The sequence below is a fragment of the Aphelocoma coerulescens genome, chromosome 6 (assembly GCF_041296385.1).
Source record: "Aphelocoma coerulescens isolate FSJ_1873_10779 chromosome 6, UR_Acoe_1.0, whole genome shotgun sequence".
Classification (NCBI taxonomy): domain Eukaryota; kingdom Metazoa; phylum Chordata; class Aves; order Passeriformes; family Corvidae; genus Aphelocoma; species Aphelocoma coerulescens.
This window is the reverse complement of record NC_091020.1, coordinates 12,081,452-12,102,236: the sequence shown is the minus strand read 5'-3', so window position 1 is coordinate 12,102,236 and position 20,785 is coordinate 12,081,452. Positions and strand designations below refer to the sequence as shown.

At 36.1% G+C, this 20,785-nt stretch overlaps 1 protein-coding gene across 11 annotated transcripts in view; it reads left to right on the top strand.

Annotated features, from left to right (window-relative positions):
* RET (ret proto-oncogene) overlaps positions 1 to 20,785 on the top strand; it is a 263,437-nt gene that overhangs the window by 113,349 nt on the left and 129,303 nt on the right. For 7 of the 11 annotated variants that reach the window (XM_069019242.1, XM_069019241.1, XM_069019252.1 and 4 more), the window contains one exon: positions 15,156 to 15,410. The exons of 2 other annotated variants lie outside the window; for them this stretch is intronic. The gene's annotated coding sequence lies outside the window, so the exon portion shown is untranslated. Of the gene's footprint in view, positions 1 to 14,582; positions 14,642 to 15,155; positions 15,411 to 20,785 lie in introns of those variants that run through there. 2 more of the 11 variants (XM_069019247.1, XM_069019243.1) reach the window with 2 other exon arrangements.

The window sequence follows — 20,785 nt, the reverse complement described above, 5'->3', positions numbered from 1 at the left end:
TCTAATATCTCAAGATGAGGAGGCTAATACAAGGCCATAAATCACAGTGAACAGCTTTTCAAATAATAAAGCAGTCTGCCTTCTTGCTAATAGGCCCCAAGGTAGGACCCTGAATTGCTGAAAAGAAGGCTAGCACTCACCTCCCTGTGGGTGACAATGACTTTTGCATAGCCTGTATTCACACATTATCTGGGAACACAGCTGAGAACTCGACATATTGTAAATACAGCAGGTTTGTAGCCTGCTTGTTAGTTACTTATATGTAAAGATTAATATGAAAATTATGGAAGATGTGATGTTTTTGTATGATTTAACTCACATCCATTATTTAGACTCATATAAGCTACCTAAGTGTAGAACTGGGAATATTGTGTGTTATATGGTTAGATTTCCATGCTTGCACAGAAAATATTAAAGCTGGAGCTCATGCATGAGGCATCATTGCTGTACCTCTCTCTTTGTCTTCTGACTCTTCCTTTCCCAGGCTTACTGACTGAGAAAATGTGCTTTTTCATTTGAAAGGCTTGTATGGCATAAGACCACATATAAACTGAAAAAAAAAATTCATTTAAGTCTTTCTTCCCATAGATAGAAGTTGAAAGAATCCAGACTGAGAACAGCAGATCAAAAAGTGTGAGATAAATATAATCTATGAGCATTTTGAACTCCATAACTAGGAAGGAGATTAGGCTGTCTTATTCTCTTTAAAAGAACTACCTCAGTGGTGGAAGAAAACTAAAAGCCTTAAGGAAAATCAAATATCTCATCTGATGACAATGTGCAAGGGTTTAAGCACAGCCAACACACTAATAGATTCACTGATGGAAAGACAGAAGAGGTCCAAATATCAGATATTTGTTTTGTAATTAGTTTTTTGTTGTTGTTGATTTCCACATAAATACCTAGTTAATAGGAAGCATCTTTACTTTCTTTCAATTAGAGTAGAAAATTGAGATACAAAACATTTCCTTCTAATACCGGATCGTTTGTATGCCTTTTTCTGCATTGGAACTTGGAGTTTGTGAGCCTGAAAAGATTAAATATATTACTACAAACAAAACTAATATGGAACTGAAGCAAAGTGTCTTGGTGGAAGTTGAACTTTACAGCAGCATTGTCAGTTAAGATACAAAACCTCTGACATCTATCACTTGATGAGCTGAAAAGTGTTTGACTCATACCAGTTGTTATCTTAGCAACTAACTACACTTGATTAATGTTAATTGGAATAATGTGGTTGACTACTCAGTGGGACAAGGGAACCACTTGATTCTCTTTTGAGTCCTGCTCCTATTTAACTGCTCTGCCTTTAGTACTGTTGTTGCATCTAAAGCTCTGAGATGAAAAAGCTCAGTACTGAGGATTATTATTACAGAAAGATGCTAAGATATTACAAGAATCTATGAGCCTTTGTGTACCTCCTCAATCTCCTCACACCATCTTTCTTCCTCTTGAAGACTCGTTCATTTTTTCTACACATATCTCTTAAACGAAACAAAACAAAACCCACCTACTATAATTATGATAATTTAAATAAAATAGAGCACTGGGTTTTGGCAGAGAAGGGAAGTGAGGACTTAAGGCGCCAGAGCTCTGAAGTCGTATTTCCTCTGCACAGATTCTAAAACATGAGAAAAAGGAAATGTGTGTGTAACTTTTTAACTTTCTCTTGATTATCTTTTGTTAAAGAAGAATTAAAACAAAAATTTTGTCATTATATAGCTTTTCTGATGCTTCAAAAACAATTTTTCATTCTCTTTTCAACTTTAGAAACAGTGTCAGCCTTTGGTCCCTCTTTCATGTCTATAACATGAAAATTAACTATACAAACCCAAAACCTTTCTCAATGTAAATCTGGAACAAAATCACATAAAGTGAAACTACATTCAAAATAAGAACTTTATGCTCGAACCAGTTCAAATAATTAAATGAATCAATTGAGCTAAAATGTCTATTTCCCTGAGAAAGTAGCCTTAAGCTTTATGACTGTCTTATAAACCAGAAAATCCCTATTGATTATCTTGATCGATGGTAGTCCTGAATTAAGAGGAAGTTCCATGTGTAGCTCATACAACATCAAAGGGAAAAGTCTCTTTGTATGACATTTAGGTATCTCTGTCTTATCCTTGTCCTACAAGACAGAATCCTTATCTTGTAAGAGGTACACAAGGGAATTAAGACAAAATGTCATTGATTTATTGCAGGTTAATCCTCATACAAAGGAAGATTTATTTAGGTGCAGTTGCTTCTTTAATGTTATTGTTTCAGTTAGTTTGCCTTAAGTTTTAAAATGATTCTCTGGTAGAGAAGTCCCTGTCTACCTCAAATGCAGGTTGTTCTGTAAACTTAGTCCTCTTACAACTAACACACTTACCAGGGTGCAGACTATCTTTCTGGAACAAGTGCTCCACATGGACCAAAATACTCTCAATATTGACAGGCTAATATAAGCTAAAATAGTATGGACCTCAAACTCACACTTTTGAACCGCATTTGGTTTAGTATGTGGAGTGAGTCCCATTTCAAACGATCAAATTCACTTTCAAATTTTAATTTTTTTACTGAATCATAGCATTTGAATTTATAAAAATTGGAAGAAGTTTAAAACTACAAGAGGGAATTTAGAATGGAGTTTTCTGTAAATCATCAGCAGAGATAATCTGTGTGACAATTATGTGTGAAAAATAACTGGTTTCAGATATTTTCCAGTATAAAATGCATTTAAATTCATTTTTTGTCAGTGGCTAGCAGATAAAATCTCTATTTTAGACTCTGTGAGAATGCAGTACCTATAAAATTTATTTAGGGTAGAAGAATAGGAGGAGCAACTAGCTTTCACAGAAGTAGCTCCACTGAGCGCATGTGTAAAACAAATATTCCTAGGACAAAAAATTACTTTGTATTCTAATCATGTTCATATTTCCTGTTGTCAGTTGCACAAAAGCTTGCATCAAACGTCCAAATAAGTTGAGATGTGTCTTGCTGATTACTGGAGCAGATGGTATATCTCAATTAGGGAAAAATATTTTCTGTTGGCTTATTATACTGTTAAATTAAATTCAGTTTGAGTGGAAGATCAAACATAACAAAACAAAGGATTTTTTCTAGTTCTTTTATCATCAGGCTATTACAAAACAGTAATGTATTACTATTAAGTAGTAACATGAATGGCAAACAAAGCTGCTTATTCTATTTAATTCTTTCCCACTGAAATATCGGTTTGATGATGTAACAAAATAGGTTAAGAGCTGGAACTTGGCAAGTGAAATTAATTTAGTTTGATTTGCACAGAAGTTACCCGGGATGTGAAGGGATGATGGAAAATACATGAATTGTGCAGGAGAAGCAGCAGGTTGCAGGTGACAATATCTACCCGTGCCTTGCATGAAGGGCAGCTGGTTGTAGAACAGATTATCTGACTGTGAGTATTACAAGATGTGATTTATCCTGCCTCTAATTTTTAGAAAAGAACTTGTTGTTATAGTAAAACTTCTTAGGTCATTTACCAGATGTGCCAGGCACAGTATCATGAATATTAATAGAATATGAACATTAATAGAATATGAAAATATTAGCTTCTCATGTTTTCTTGTTTTGCAAAAGAAATAGTACAGGGAGCATGAACTGAGTTGAGGAGGTCTGGTTCCTTCTGTTTCATTTGGTCCAAAGCTGCTGTTATGTAAATATAATTTTCCCTAAATTGCATTAACAACTTTATATATAATAATGCGAAGTGAAGTAGTATTTCATTGTAAACTACAGTCTGGCTGAGAAAACAGAATACTAGGAATTCACTTGGCTAAGTCCTGTCAGGAAAGTAATCAGAGGATATAATGTTAACTGCTTCAATTAACACTGATTATACATCAATGACTTGGATAGCCTTAGTATTACAAGGAAAGGAATTAAATCATCTTTGATTTCACAGATCCTATTGAAGAAGTAGGAACACAAAAAATTTTGTTACTAATGCCGTGATGTTTACTCAGAGAATCATGTACTTTTGTGACAATCCTTTAGTTCGAAATAGATCCCTAATTGGTAAAATTGTAACAGTACTGCTTCCATTTTTCTGCTTGGAAAGCTGTTTTGTTGTATTCTGAATAAAAAAAGCAAAGGAATTGTAGGGATTCTGAAGGAAACGGGTCACATTTATTCCTGATGCAATCAACCTTTTTGGTTGATTCATGGATAATGAATTATATAAAGAATGAGTTTTGCCTTGCATTGAAAGAGAAGCTGACCTTCTGTCAAATAAACCACAAATGGGCAAAAGTGGTTTTCTTAGTAATTTTCTACCTGAATGCTAAGTGTTTATTATGATAATTCATTTATCATTCTAAATATTTAATTGTAAGAGAGTCCTTGATGGTTATACTTCCTGCTGCTATCAGGTCAAAGCATTTCTGCCAGGTTCCTTTGAAACAGGCAGTTTGGCTTTTGTCTAAACATTTTTTATTGTCTTCTGTTTTACAGGTTTTTTTTTTTTTTTGTATCAGAATATCTTCAAATATCTTGCGTAGAATAATTGCAAACAATTGTTGGTCTCAACTAAGTTTGAGAACATAACATGGCTTCCTACAAAGCCTTCAGGTCAACTGTGAAAATGACAGATTATTCTCTGTCTATTGTCCCTGGCTGTGAAAAATAGTAGTCTAAAGACTACAGATATTTTCACTGTAATTATATTTTATATGTTCATAATGATTAAATGTTCAATATGGTTGAAACTGAGACCATGGAATATTTTTCTTTAGTTCATTCAGCTGAAATTCCTTTGAAGTGCTTTTCAGAATAGAAACCTAACCCCCACTGTATTTAGTAAAAATACTTAAATTGTATCTGCAAGTGCTTTGCAGTTGTGAGAACTGACTTTGGGGACACTGGCTGTAGTAATGAAAAACAGACTGTATTATTCAGAAGGTTTACTGCAAAATGTGGGTATTTTGATGATGGTTAAAGGCTTTACTGAGTATGCAGGTTTTTTGCTAACCTCTGTGCATTAGTTCATAGGCAAGAAGCACAAGGTTCACCCTGTGTAACCAGCCAGTCTAGCACTCATTGCTGGGAAACGTTCTTGGCACTTCAGGTAGAGAAGTCAGTGCCTGAATGAGCTGGTGAAACTAAATTATTTCTGCACTAGAGCTAAACTTTCTGGGTCAAGTTCAAAGAATGTTAGTATATCTAAATGACTTGCTTGTTTCTTGGAAAAAGAGAACACAATTTTTTTATAGTTGCCTAACTTTTACAATTTATTATCAGACAGTTCTGGTCACTCAGCTATTTTCTCTTTAGCATTATAGGCAATGAATGCTGACTACAACATAAGTAAATGAATTTTTGTCTTAGGGTATCAAATAATTAGAAGGTTAAATGTAGTGAGATTTTACTTCTGTAGAAATGGTTGAATTGACAAGCACACCTAAGTTCTGGAAAAAGAGGTTGTGAAAGTCAGTACTGGTCAGAACAGCAGCCAGAGCTTTTTCTCTCAACCATTTTCTTTGACAATTTAGGGCAGTAACACTGGATTTCTTTCATTTTCTTCCTACTTTTTTTGGGAGATGAGAACTGCTACTTTGTCATGTTGTACTTAAAGGAAACATGAAGGAATGCAAAAATCTAAAATTTAAAATTTGAAAGGCAGCACTGATTTGCCCAAACTATGTATTTCTATGTATGAGTAACAGTTATCTGCTATGTAAGAAGGATCAGAAGATTTCAGTAGATCATGATGTTAGCTGTAATTGATTCATGTTTAGTTTTCTTTTTAATTTTATCAGGTGCAATTTTGCTCTTGCTTATTTTACCTAAAACATTCCTCATATTTAAAGCACCTTCTTTCATTTTGCTCAACTGGTCTCAGTTTAAATGATGTCAGCTAAGCCAGGGAACCTGAATGTCTGTCCTTTATGAAGTCCTGTATTCTGGCCTTGATTAGTGGTGTTGCTTACGCTGTCAATTATTAGTAGATACTGCTGGTGCTCTGCTCTTTGATCCTTTCAGCCTTTCATTCTGCCATGTCTGGTGAATAATGATGATGGGGGGAGCAAGGTCTGCTTTGTTCAAGGATTGCAGGCCACTTGACATGCATTACTTCTTCAGCAATGCCTTCTGATATTTATGAATGTAAAGCCTGAATCCAAGGTAGCATAATGTCAGATGAATACAAACCCAGAAAGTACAATGGGGCTTGGAGCAGGCCTTTGTATTGTGTTCTCCAATGCAAAAAATAGCAGTGTATAACTTTTAACTCTGTACAATGACACTTCTAATGCTGCAGGACTGGAAGAAAAGAATGGTCTTCCAGCTTTACTCAGCAGCCTACTGAGTTCTTTCAGTGAGCCATGGAATATTGGTCAATAGAGTGTGTCAAAAAGAAGGTAAAAAACCCCCAGTTAGGTCTTAATTACTATTGGATTTAGGGTTAAGTGTGGTTAGAATTATTTTTCTGGCCCCTGCTTTGCTCTTCAGACATTTGACTGAGAATTCTTGTGAGTGTATTCTAATTTAAAATGGTAGGTGGTAGTCACTGGTACACTAATAGCCAACAACAGCAATGAGCTTACTTGTCCTGAGAGGGAGAAATTTGGCTTTTGTCTGTCCTGCAAGTTTGTGAACTCTTGCTGGCTGCCAGCTTGCCTTGCTTCTGAGAGTGCATCTGTAGGATGGTCAGCATTCAGCCTTGGCCTGAGCTTTCCCAGAGACAGGGCAAGAAATGTGTCCCTACAGATTTGTTGAAGAAATATAGTAAACATGGCCTTGGTATTCTACTGCTGATTTTCACAGTTTCATCATGTATGTGTAATCTGGTAAGCAAACGATCCTATCCATTAAAATGAACAATAATGGCACCTTTTCTCCCACATTCAGTTAAATATTGAACTTAAAATTTTAAATATATTTATACTATTGTATGCATTTCTCCATTACACATATGGACATCACTAGATAATGTGTATTAAAACTCTGAGGTATTTTCACCTATCATTAAAACTAGTTTATTCTAAGTTCACCTAAGCCTGATGATCCAAATTGGCTCTAGCTGCTGCTGTAATAATTTGGCCTTTGTGATGACATGAGGTCTTTAAACCAGAGATTATTAATCGTAAAAAGATGATATTTGTGTGTTTGTATAGAAAGAGCATGAAGTACAGAAGGTAAAAGAACTGGAAGCTGTTCAGATGCTCACATATGCTTTCTGTTTCCTCTCTACTGCATAAATGCTTCCAACTATCAAGAAAGTTAATGTTAGCTAAATGTAAATTAGAATGTCTTTGGGTCCCATTAAAGTAGTGAAATTAGAATGAGAGATAGAAGAGTGAAGAAAAAGGAAAGTATATTTTGAGGCAATGTTGTTGACGGAAAGAGACCTTAAATAAGCTTCTATTTAATCCTGTTCATTGTTAAGTTTGTATACAGATTTCTCTTGCAAAGGTGACCAAACTAAATATTTCCTAATGTCTTCTTTTGTCATTGTTTCAGATTTCCACTGCAAATTCATTGTTGTTTTGATTTAATGCAAGCAGTGTGCTTTTTTTCTTCCTCATTGTGGGAACAGACTAAAACTGCAGAGCCTTTTGACCCTAAAAGTGTTTTAGGTAAAGCCAGGTTAGTTTTCATGGCAGGTGAAGGAACCCATTACCTTTCTCATTGTCACTTCTATTCATAACCCTTTTTTAGGCAATTGCAGTGATGCTTGTTCTTTCATTACTTCCATAGTCCTACATACAATATGGAATTGCTATGTAATACTGTAAGTCTACTGGGAAATAAGGTAAAGATTTGGAAAACAGTCATAGAGAGAGTCATGCTGAAAAATACTGATGGCTAAGTATCCTGTTTGCAGCATTAAAAAAAAAAAAAAGAAAGACAGCACCTGGTCTGTAGAGAAAAGATCCTTTCCCTTTCCAGCTGGGTCAAACTTATTCCAAATTTTTGTCTATTGGTCTTCTGTGTGGTTATTACTGAGCAATAATAAATGCATATGGTTTTTGGTGGTGTTTTTTCCCCTTATACTTTGTCTTGACTCTCAGCAGATATATGAGAAGAAAAAAAATAAAAAGCAGCATATCTAGCTGTGTCTTTCAATGATATTAATGAAACTGGTGAAGAAAAATTGCTTTACAAATTAAATACATTTTTATTTGCTGTTTCAAAATGATCTATCTCAACCTGGGCCCAAATTATGACAGGAATTAGGCACTAAAATATTGTGATAGAATGTGATTTGAATTTGGGTTTGAAAGAATATTGGGAAAGAACATACAAAAATACAGAAATATAGTCCCATGAAACTGCACTTACAGTAATGGATGAGTTCTGAGAGTTTTTCAGTTAAGCCTGTGTTTGTGTGCTGGATTTTTAGCCCCTGCCAAGACTTGCATATATACTTAATACAGTAATAATAGTTGTTTTGACTGTTTATACAGTGTACACACATACAACATTTTAAAGCTATTTGTATTCCAGTTATGCCAGCAACACCAGGAAAGCTCAGAAGGACTAAAGACTGAAATTCTAGCAGGCAATTGTTATTTATGTCATCCAGTGGAAGGGCCATTGTAATTTAATTATTGCTATAAACTAGGAGGAAGTCAAGTATTTCTTAGGTTTAAAGCAGAATTGAGTAACCAGAATCCTGATAGAGCAGCTGTGGATTTTTTTTTCTTTTTTTCTAGCCAAACACCAATTTTTGCTTAAGGAATAAATAATATTATTTGGGAAGAAAGTAGTCTACAAGCCACCTGCTTACCTTCCCCCTTGTATGGGAATCTCAGCATTAAATAACATAATGTAATTTCAGGGACAGCATAGAAAAAAATCTAGCACTATATCTGATTTATGAGGTCTGTCTGTTTAAAGCTTGGCCGACTGACAAGAGAGTTAAGAACATAATGGTTAATAACTTTTTGTGAAGGATAAACATTAAAAATTAACAATAATTTATCTTCTTGCAAAAGAAGGGTTTATAACCTGGAATAATGTATTGCTGTTGAGAAAAGAGAAATTTAGGCTGAACATCACAAAAAGTTTCCTGACAGGAAGTTTTATTAGACAGTAGGACTGAATCTCAAGGGAAGACATAGGAACCCACTAGATTCAGACATTTTAAACAGTCTGAGAAAAATTGGTAACTCTGTACAGCTATTTCACAAATGGTTATTAACCTGATATGCCTCTTTCATTTTCACCTTTCGTAATTCCATGGTTCATTAGCCAGCAACCTCTTTCCTCTGCTCTCTGGTACCTCCAGAACAACTTCCACACAATTTGTAAAAACACATTTCTTACAAAACATGTGTAGCTTTTGTTCTGTGGCAGAACACTCACCAGCAACCCTTCTTATGAGGTCACTTGTCTACCCACATTTCTGCTGTTTCTGCTGTTTTCATTTTAAAAGGCTCTGGCAACAGTGCAGTTACTCTCAGTCTGTGAACACTTGTTAGAAATATTTTTTCTTTATCAAAATAGGAAAATTCAACCCTAATTAAAATAATCCTAAAATGAGCTGGGGCTTTTAGAAGAAGAATGTGTGTGTTCATTCTGCTTTCAGGCATTTTAAGACCTAAGCTGTTTAGCAGATGACTTTTTTCATGAGAATGGGAAACAAAAGACCTGTAACCTCTGTTGAAAAATTCAGAAAAAGGACAAAAGTTCTTAGAAAAGCTGTGTTTTAAGAAAAGTTCTTGAGACCCTTACTCCAAGATGAGTTGCCAGCCAGCAGAATTCACAAGCCCAAAGCCTGTTCAACTTTAGGAGACTCTTGTTCGTTTGTTTTATAAGGATAGTTAATTTTCAGCCTTGTCTGAGGTGTCAGGGCTGTCAGCTGTGAGAAGGAGGATTAGCAAGCAAGTCAAAAAAACCTCCCTCGTGTGTCTCGTGTGTTGTCAGTGGCCTTTCAACAGAGCTCCCTTCCATACAGCTGCTGTGTGTGACATCATGGTGTGCTGCAAATCCCTGCAGACTTCTGCTGGGTGATTTGCTGGGAAATTTTTCAGTCCAGCCTGGTGTCAGCACTGCATTTTTAACTATTTTGTTGCTTTAAAGACTAGCAAATGTTTAGAAATACCAAATACTGATTTAGTAGATGAAAAAACCTATGATGAATGTAACATTTTTCCAAGCTGCTTTACCAGTGTGATACCCTCCAAGATACTCCAACAGTATTTTAAGTGAACCAGAGTTACTGGTTAGTAGTAAACTATTGCTTCAATAGCAAATTTAAGGAAACGTGGAATTGAAAGCACACAGTTCTTCACTAGATGTGGTTTTTTTTGTTCTCTTCTGGAATGGGTATGTTTGATAATACAAGGCTTGCTACCTGCAAAGATATCAGCATAAGGATTAGTCACATTTTCTTTTAGTTGTCTATTTCATAATGCTTAAAGGTAACCCTGAGAATTGTCTGAGGACTAAGGCTAACTTTCTGGCTTTTTCCCTGTGCCTATGGAGATTGGTTGGTTCATTGCATCTAAGTATTCCTTTGTTGATCAGTACCTGTGACAGCCAATAAATGGGAAGTCATAATGTCTATGTGGTAGAAAATCAATTAAAAACCAACAAGTTCAACAAATTCCTTCATCTTCCCTAATCAATATTGAGATTAAAGTGTCTGATAAAATCCTTTGGGTAGTTTGTTGTACCTGAAACTAAAGCAAAAACATATACGAATAAATTTTACTTTCAGGGTTTTCTCACAGCTCTTTACTGCTGCATAGTTAGGAGAAAGAAGTCACTTACCAGAAATTAAACGTTATTGCTGTCAAACTAAATTACCCTCGATATAGAATGAACATGGTAGCACTCTAACAGACCCTCTCAGGAATTTGGATGCTTTGAGGATTGAATTATATATAAAGGTTTTTACTTTTTTAGTTAAAAATTTAGTATAAGTTGTAATTTTTTTTTTGTTGTTCTAAAAAGAAATTGATAATTCTGATCGTGTGCTATATCTAATTACTATCCATAGTAGAAAGATAAATAAAAATTGTATAACATACTTACTCTGTAGTATGGACATTGAGATGGGAAAACTATTATGTTGCTCAAATAAAAGGAGAATTGTTTTTTTCTCCCTGCACTTACCGTTAATTTGCACCACTGAAATAAGAGCCAATCTGCCTGAGGTTTTGAAACTGGAGGATAGTTTTAAGGTTTCTTTTAGATTTTGATTGCAATGTTGAAGCTGTAAGCTGCTGTAATGATGTAATGCAAACACCCCACCTTTGTGCTTTAACTCCAAGGGAGAGGTGTGAAAGTTGTCCCTGCAGGTAGTGAACATGCAGAGGGGACACACTCTGTGTAAATACAAGAACAAAAAAGATCAGCTCACAAAACCTGGTGACAGATGACTGTTGAGAAAAAGATGCAGATAGCGACTATATAGTTATTCAAAATGCTTATGGGGCTCCAGAAAGTCCTGCTGTTGGGTACTGGCATCTTCCTACTCCTTATTATCCCAAGAAACTCAGCACAGCTTTGTAAAAAGTTGTCAGCTCCTAGTTCCCATAGATGTCTCTCCAAATAATTTAGGTTGCTCTCCAGTTTGTTGGTAAATTTGAGAGTGGAAAGCTTTCAAATTCCCCTGCCAGAGCGTGTAAGTTATAAATCACTTTAGTGACTGGTGAAAGGTAAACCTTTACATTTAAACCTAAGCCAAGATACAGTCACCTTTCCTATCCAAGAAATTAATTAGTCTTTGACCAAAAATACAGCTTTCATCGTGGCTGTGAGCCATATTTTAACCACGGCATCCATCTGGAAACATAGAAGTATGACTCTTCCCTGATGTCCTCCTCCCTTACTTTTCATGATTCCTGTTTTATGAGAAAGATAAGACAATCTAGACCTTTGGCCCCATGCTTTACAATACACCTGAGACGTTCATTAATGGTCCAGAAATTATTTGTGTGTCATGTCTTATTGGTTAAATCTCACTTACTTATTTATGGCTTCATGCTTCTTCCCAGTGCTTTAGACATTTATACTAACCAGTGAGGGAAAGCTTAGTGTAAGATTATTTGGACAAATCAGCTTTAAAGAGAAGTTATCCAGAGCTTGCTCTAGTAGTAGTCTGTCTACTCCCTACAAATCTTTTTCTTTTTTGGCGTTACACCTTCAGCCAACTGGATTAATTTTTTAGAACTTATTTTAAATGAGTGTTTTCTCTCATTCATATGTGTTAAAGGACCTGCCAGCGTTGTCAGTATTTTTCTGTTTTCCTCCTCCCTGTATGGAAGAACACTTCTATTTTTTAAGCTGAGACTGGAGCATGATGGTTTAATGATAAACAGTTTAGCAGTGGCTCTGATACTGCTCGTGCTGAGCTGTCATTGGGAGATGAGACATTACCAGTTGCCCTCTGCAACTCACTGATTAGGGCCCAGAGACACACATTTAGAACTAACCTGACACCCTACTGCAGGTGCTTGTAAGCACTGTTCACAGCCATTAGTAATACAGGACACAAGGAAGAATGCTCCTATTTTGGACAGGACATGACTGGTTCACGTGCATCTGCTCCATTTGGAAAAACAGAGAGTCTGATGAGAGTCTCTAGGCTGCACACCATGGCATCATTAGGACAGAGACATGCCATATTTTTTTTCAGAATTTTTAAAGAATTTATTGAGAAATCTGTTTTTTGTACTGCTTTTATTAAACATTGCGCTCTTGCTGTAACACTTTTTGGGGCAATGCAGTTGTAAGTTATACAGAGGTGTGTGTCCACACTTTGAATGGTTCATACTTTGAATACCAGTAGAAGGGTGTTTTTTAACTTTGTTTTTAATGAAAACATTTCAGAACTTTCAGTACCAGCTCTAACAAGGAGATGAATTAGCTCCAAAGTGTTAAGTCTCTTTTTTTGCCCATCTCTTTCACTTAAGAAAGCAAAATAACTTGTCCTAAAACCTGTCAATAGGAAAACTGTTTTCCTTCCTTCAGAGTATAAAAGCCTGGAGTGTTGCTGTTTCACTTTTTCAAGAAACATTTATTTCAGCATTTTATTCCTAATCTTGATTGTTTACTCAAGTAGCTTCCTCTTTGATTGTGTTACTTTGCATGGTAAATATTTAAGTTATCCATGAATCTTTATCATTCTGAGCTGTTTCTCCAACACTTTTTTTGATTTAACTTATTCCTTGCTAATGATTTGGCCAATTGGTTTAAAGTTTCAATTGCATAACATTGAATTTTAAATTTATCTAATTAAATTTTAGAAAATAATATTAATGTGATTTCAAATTATTTTGTGGCTCCATTTTTGAGAAAGGATTCCCTGTTCCAATATCTTTCAATATTGCCTTGCTTAGTCACAATTGATTAAAAAAACCCCAGATGTGCCTGGTTGTATATATGAGCATTACAGTGTTGAGTGTGATTTTAAATTAGTTCAGTCACTGTTACTGATTTTGGTGCTCCAGTAGGAAGAACAGCTGATTGTGTACTGTCTTCACAGCATTTTTGTAACCCAACAGAGGATTTGTTTTGAAATTTGTTATTGACATCAACATATGTGCAAAGCATTAGCCAGAGGGGTGGTTAGGATTTCCACTTAAACTGAAGCAGCAGTTTATGTCTCTGCCTTGTTTCCCTTGGACAGAGCTCAGCCTCATGTTGAGTGACTAAATAATAAATCTATTAAGCTTTCTCCTAAAGTAATTTCACTGTGTACTTATTTTATTTCTGACTGGTTTTTGACTTGCTTGCTAGTCATTGAGACTGGCTCTGTTTTCCATTCCATCTGTACCAGATATATTTACAAGGTCTCTTCCTAGAGTTTTAGGAAAGTATTAAGTTCTCTGTTAAAGTCTTAGTCATCTGAAGTCTCAGGTGATGAACTTTGAGTCTGCACATAATACATATTATGTTCACATTTTTGTTCTCACTGTCATCTTTTTTGAGTCTGATCACTATTTTTGTGTGAATAATGTTTGCTCATTTTTTACTGATGCAAGGAAGAAATATCAGTCATTTACACTGGAAGCACACAGTATTTGAAAAGATGCAATTGAAAAACTTGCCCTGTGTTTGGGGCATTGTGAAACAACCTCACTGGAAAAGCACAAGTCTTCTAAAGACCCAGGAGCAGGAGCTCTGTCCCTGTCATTTAAGTTACTTCCCAGGTTTCTGAGCTGGGCCTTCTCCTACTCAGCTTGCTGAGTTTGTATCTAGTTCTGGCCACTAGCCCTTCACCAGTTCTGCCGTTTAGAGCAAGTCTTTAAATCCTCCCAATTGCTTTCTCAACCAACATACTCACCTTGGAAAATAGAAGACAGTTAATGCTCTCACTAGGAATTTAATGATTGCTTTCAGTTACATGGAGGGTGCAGAGAAACTGTAGAGCAATGGAAAAACAAACCTAGAAAGGATTAAAACAGTCTCCTCTTGCTGCCCATTGGTGTGGATTTGATTTTGTAGCGATTTTCCTTTTACAGTGTCAACAAGACATAAATTATCATGAGCTGTAAATAGAAAATCTGTTGCCTAATATCCATAGAAAAGAGTGTGCAGGATGAAGCTTTCTACCATTTAAAACAAAGCTGCCTCTTTCTTTTGTTTTCTTGGAAGGATTTTGGCCTCCTGAATCAAGTTATTGGGATGTTTGTTGGCGGCATTTGGGAATGTGTGCTTTAAACAGGTCAGCAGAATTAATCTGTAATCAATCTCTCAAGATATTGCAAAACTTAGAATACATTTAAGAAAGTGATGATAAGTCATTTTAAAAAATAACCTTTCTAAATAAAACCTGCTCTTGTAGGTTTATGTGTGGGGATACTACATATCTGGATAAAAATCCTTTGGTTATTATTGAAGGAGACTTTCAGGTGTTTGCCCAAATCTTGCATTTTCATGCCCGTGCTCTGACTGTGACAGTACAAACTCCTTAACACACAGATGCAGTTTGCACACTTTTGATGTAATAATTCCATGTGCAGCTTGGTTTAGTAGTTGTTTTGAATTAGAAAAGGAAAGGGAAAATGTTGTTCTTTGGGTTGGCATTAGTTTTATGCCTTGACAGTTTCATAGGGACTTTGCAGGTAAAAAACAGAGGCACCATTTTGAAGTCCCAGTTTAGTGTCAGTGGTGGAATATCAGCTACCATGTGCTGAACCTTACTGTTTTCCTCGTTTTCTTCTGGTTCCTTTTTCTAGGAGATGAGGAAAGCAGGGGAGAGGAGGCGAAAGCAGGCTGAGAACTGTCATTCAGCACACTTGTACTAAAAAGCCTATTAAACAGTGCCTAACAGCTGTATTGGTTCCTGCTACAGCTTCAGAGTGCCAAAAGCCTCCTGCCTGATGCTGTGGAGTTCAGCCTTCAGAGGAGCCCAGTACCCAGTGACAAGCTGGTACATGTGCTCCCACTGCAGTGGGAGTGACAAGAGCCGGGGCACTGAGTGCTGGACAGAGGTGAGTGATGCTGTAGTTCTGCCTGGTTGGCTTTAATGTAAGTTTTTCCAGAATTATGAACCCTGTTATTAGTGTTTTGCATTGCTAACAGATAAGAAAGAAAAAAAAATTCTGAACTTTTCAAGTCATGAATTTTATCTATATTAGTGTGGCACTGAGTAATACTCTGCTTTCAGTCACAAACACTCAAGCTCTCATATATGTGTATAAAAAGCCTTTCAACAGAAACTTTAGCATACTGACATTCTCACCACATCTGAGACTATCCAAACAGAAATTCAGAAATGAAACCCCTGGGCTAAAACTGCATTAATACTGAATGACTGCCATACAGGCAGTTGGCAGCTCAGATGAGTGAAAATTAGTCAAGTACTGCAAAATTTCCTTCAGTAATATTAACCAAAACAACCAATTATTACTGTAATCATTTTTTTCTAGAAAGTATGAGAGTACTGCAATGCCTTACAGCTCCATATTGGTCCTTCTGTTTCCATCCTCTTCTGCTTACACTGAATACTCTGGCTAGGTGACTCTTCCTTTGCTTAGAGTTTCCCCAGTTTATAGCAGGGCTGGTTTAGTGATTGGAGTCCCATATGCTGTGGTTACTCAAACAGCTCTTAAAATGGTCGTATTTCTTATTTCTAACTTGTAAATTGGATATTATATTCTGCATCAGTCATACTAATTTCAATACTTTTCAGTTTTGCAGGCCCTTTTATTTGAATTTCTCTGGAGTTTAAAATATTAATTCTCTTCCTATTGAAGGGCCATAACCACATCTATCCCAGTAAAAATTTTGTGATGGGATATCCTACAGTTGCATTTTTCAGTTGTTTCATTTGTAAAGAATAGAATCTTCTCAAACGTGGTATTTTGTCTTTCCTCTGAATAAAAATAACAAGAATGCTTTATTCTTTTGAACCAGTATTGCAAAAAATCTGATGTGCTTGGAAGCATTTCAGAAAAGTGTAAATTTTGAGTTCATTAACAAGTGAAGTAGGACATTTCTGGTGCATAAAAATATGTTCCTAAGGAGACAGCTATAAATTTGTTTGTGAAATTCCCTCCACCTCTTCTCTGATCTTGTTGGATAAAATGTACTTTTTTGTTTGCAAGTTTGCTTGTGTCCTTTAGAATTTTAGAGAATATGAATAAAAATGAAGGAATAAATTAATATATATTTTCTTTAAAACTTATATTAATTGTTTACATTAGTATCTGTATTTGGCAATTTTTCAGTAGGACTGGCAAAATTTAATGCTTTCTTTATTGCTTCCTATTCAGAGAGCATCATATTCTAAGATAAATTTGAGTTCATTTTTTTTGCCTAACAGTGTTTTCTGTAATTTTTTGTTTTGCTGAAGTCTTGACTAATTCCCATGTCCATACTGTCCAACGACAGCTTTAAGTTGAGCTCATTAAATCTCAGAAGTCTTCTCAAAAAGTCGGTGACAGGATGTTGATTAAATTTGTTAAATGTAGAAGTAAATTGAGTCAGTTTTGGATTATGCAACCTGCATCTGAGCTTAGACAGCTCATTTTCCTTGCATTTCACTTTGGAGGAGAAGATTTTCTCTCTGGTTCCTGCTTTGCGATAGATGTGGTTACCAAATGTTCAGGAAGGTGTCTCAAGTAGTCAAAAGGTGAATGTGTCTCTCTCTCTATATATGCATATATATGTGTAAGAATATATTTTTTTCTTGTGCACAGCTGCACTTTTTTTTGATATAGCTTTTTTTTTGTCAATGTTTTCCCTGGCTTATAAGTGGAAGAGGGAAAAGAAACACTATATGCCATGGGAAATGGATATCACCTGCTTGTATTAGCAAATAGAAGGCAATTTTTATCACTGCACTCTAAATAGCTCTTTTACTTCTTCTCAGTATTCTGTTCTGTCTAGTCCTGGGAACATGTGCCTTCATATGTAGTCACAGTCTTTGATAGTAGCAGCTATTTCATTACCAAGAGTGCTCTGACATAATTTTTTTGTTACACAGAAAATCCAAATAACCTGCTGAATTGGTTTGTGTTGCTAAATGATAGGTGGTGTGTGACTGTCACAGGCAAATTCTACAATCCTATAATTTGTGTAGATAAGAAGGCTTAGCACTCTTATTTTGACAAAGTAGGCACAAGTAAGAATGAGCTTAATACTTCAGTGTGCTTGTATTTTTCTTTATCACATTTAAAATGTAGCAAAGACTTCTATTTTTATTTCTGTGAATGAAATTTTTTATGAATTGTACCAGAGAAAAGATTACCACCTACCAAGTGACTGAAATCGCCTTGCTCTTAAGGTATAAAGTTTTCAGTGTTCGCATTAAAAGCCAAGGCTTGAACTTTACACATCTCGTGAAACTTAAGCAATGAAAAAGCCTGACAAATCGAGTAACTGAAAGTTAGGGAGAGCTGGATCCTTATCTAAAGAAGTGATCACCAATTCCAGTGTAGCAGCTGTTCCTTTGAAACTCCACATCTCTTTTTAAAAATACACAGCTCTCTCCAAAGTTTGAGGTGCAGAATAGAAGTTTGGGGGAATTGTCTTCCATTCTTACCTCTGCTGTGATCTTAAAATATTGAAATTTTTTCTTGATTTCCCTTGGTGACTCTGGGATGATGCTCAGTAATGCTTATTTCACTTGTGGTATCCAAGAGAACCAGTGGGTCACCAGACATCTGTAGTCCCCAATCTGTTTATGTCGGTCTATAAATATTTAGGGTGCACGTGAAAGAAGGAGGCTTCTATTAAATTCTTAGAATTCTTGAAAAAACATAAAAAACATGATGGTAGCTAGGTATACAATTTTTATATTAGCAGCATTTTTCTTGTTAGGAGCACAGTGCAGGCAGTACAGTGCAAATTACACTCTCAGCTCTCTCTATCTGCAGAAAATATGTTTCTTGGTGCTCTTGTGTGCAGAACACTTCCAATCCAAACCTGCATAACATGAAAAAAACATATACTAGCGACCAGGACAAGGCTGCCAAAACTTGTGTTTTTCCAGGGCCTGGGCCTCCAAAAAGGATATGTGTTTTTAATTAGCTGTGTGATGACAAGATTAAGAAGGCAAGCACTTCTTTTTACTTACTATAGTCCCACAGCTGTTTTAGGCAAAAGTATAAAACTAGAGTTTTTTTGGGGAGAAAAAAAAGGAGGGTAATAATTAGAATTGAATTCCCTTAGTTACAGCTAGATGGTACACCAGAATACTCAAGGTACATTATTTGTGGGAATTGATATAGATCCATTAAGTTAATTGAAGTTAAGGTAGTTTAAACTTGCTGAGAATGTAACTCCTATGGTGAAAAACATGAGGGAAGGCCAACACGATTTTGTGTGATTCTTTTCACTGGGGAAGGAATGATACCTCAGGGCCTGCCTTTGATAAGTGATGGGGCAAATTTGTGGCTATTTCCATGCCTATAAAATGCTCTAAGTTCCATTTAGGAGTGGACTAACATTATGAAATAGTCCTTTTACTGACTTCAGAGAAATCACCTTATTTTGCAACAGTTATATGTGATAGGTAAAGAACTTGGGGTCACTGAATGAAAAGTGATATGGAGAGGCAGATGATTTCACTTTAACGTAAATGTTGATACCATATTAGTTGCTTGTTCTTACATGTCAGACTTTAGATACTTAATATCCTCTGTCATTAAACTATATAACAGGTCTAGCTCTATTTCCCCCAGATAACTTTGGGTGGGTCTTTGAAATACCCATTCAAATATCTGATTATTTTCTGACTACCCTGAAGTTCAGTTTCTGCATCCTAGTGCTCTGCATGTACCCTTTTTCCTTTCTCCGTGCTGGGAAACTGTTGTAAGTTATTTTCTTTGGCTGGGTCAGGAAGTATTTTTCCATTTGGCTACTCTTTATTCCTGCTTTTCATTTGCAGAGTAATTTCATAGTTAGACACTAGGCAGCTGGTCTTCTAATGTGTGGACTGGCTTAGCAAATAATTTTATTATGTCTACAGTGCACCAGGTTGCATTATAAAGTTTCAGACAAGGCTATCTCCTTCCTTTCTCATTCATAGCTTTTAGCTATGCCTATGCAATTAAACGGGGTAGCTGACTCTCTGCACATCTTGATAGATACAAAGATGAATAGCCTCTTTGGGTTCTAAGGGTGTTGTTTCAAGATTAGTTTAAGCCAATCTAATTGCAGGCAGCTCCTGTTGACCCTCATGGTCCCAGCTTCTCTTCCTCCCCAGCAATATTTTCAGCTGAATCAGGTTCTTGGCATGGTTATGTGTGTGTGCCAGTGACAGCAAATGGGAAAAGTAGGACTGAACAGGAGGGAGGAGGAAATGACTGGCATAGTCATAACCCAGTTACGCCAAGCTGGGGTCAGAATGGTGCCCTCAGCAGTGGACACTCACCAGGGGGATCAGTGGAATTTCTTGTCATTTGTGCAGGTGACCTTCAGAAGCACTTTCATCTCCCATCTTCCAGCAGCTCACTATACGTTAATGGCAGTGATTGTTCTACTTGTGCAGATAAGGAATCTTGTAAGATTCTGTAAGATTTGAAAGGTCTGCTAAGGTAAAGGACAGGAGTAGAGGTCTTTATGATTTCCATGTTTATGTTGAAGTTGGATTAAAGTGTTCAGTTTGAGGTACCGCAGGTAATTTTTACCAAGTAGTGTAGCAAATGTATTTGTGATACTACTTTTATTTTTGCAAATAGTATAGATTTAGGCCACTAGGATACAAAGATGAGACAAAATAGTCATTATTCTATTTCAGGGCAAACTTTGCTTTGAGTTTAGAAAGGCCAGCTCCAGCATCTACTTATCTCAGTGGCAGAGCTATTTCAACAAGATAGTCATTTAGATTAAACAAATAAGCTTTAATGCTGTTAACCAGATCTCAAACTCCGAGGCATGCAGATACATCCGTCACATGTAAAGAAGCCAATTCCAATCTCAGCTTCAAAAAAAAACATTTTAGGCATATGTTCAGAGAAATACTACTCCTAGTCTTAGAGCCAATAGGAAACACTTGTCAATGTTATTTTGATTTATTTTCCACTTTATGAATGCCTCCTGATGACCTACTTGAAAGGATCCTTGCTAAATATTTTTGGGCAATGGTGGAGACTAAACTGGAATCTGGATGTTCTTTCTATCTTTGTCTTCAGTATGATTCCCATAACTGCATATATTTTTGAGCTATTAGCATAGGATTTGGGCAATAAGTATACAACTACTTTTAGAAGAATGACCATTTCTGGCATATGTAATCACAGCAAATTAAAATTTCAACTAATAAGAACCAGGAAACAATTATAATAGCACTCTTGTTTGCAAAGCTGAGACTCTCCATATCAAAGCGAAAAAATGTGACTTTGTGAGGCTGATAATAGTG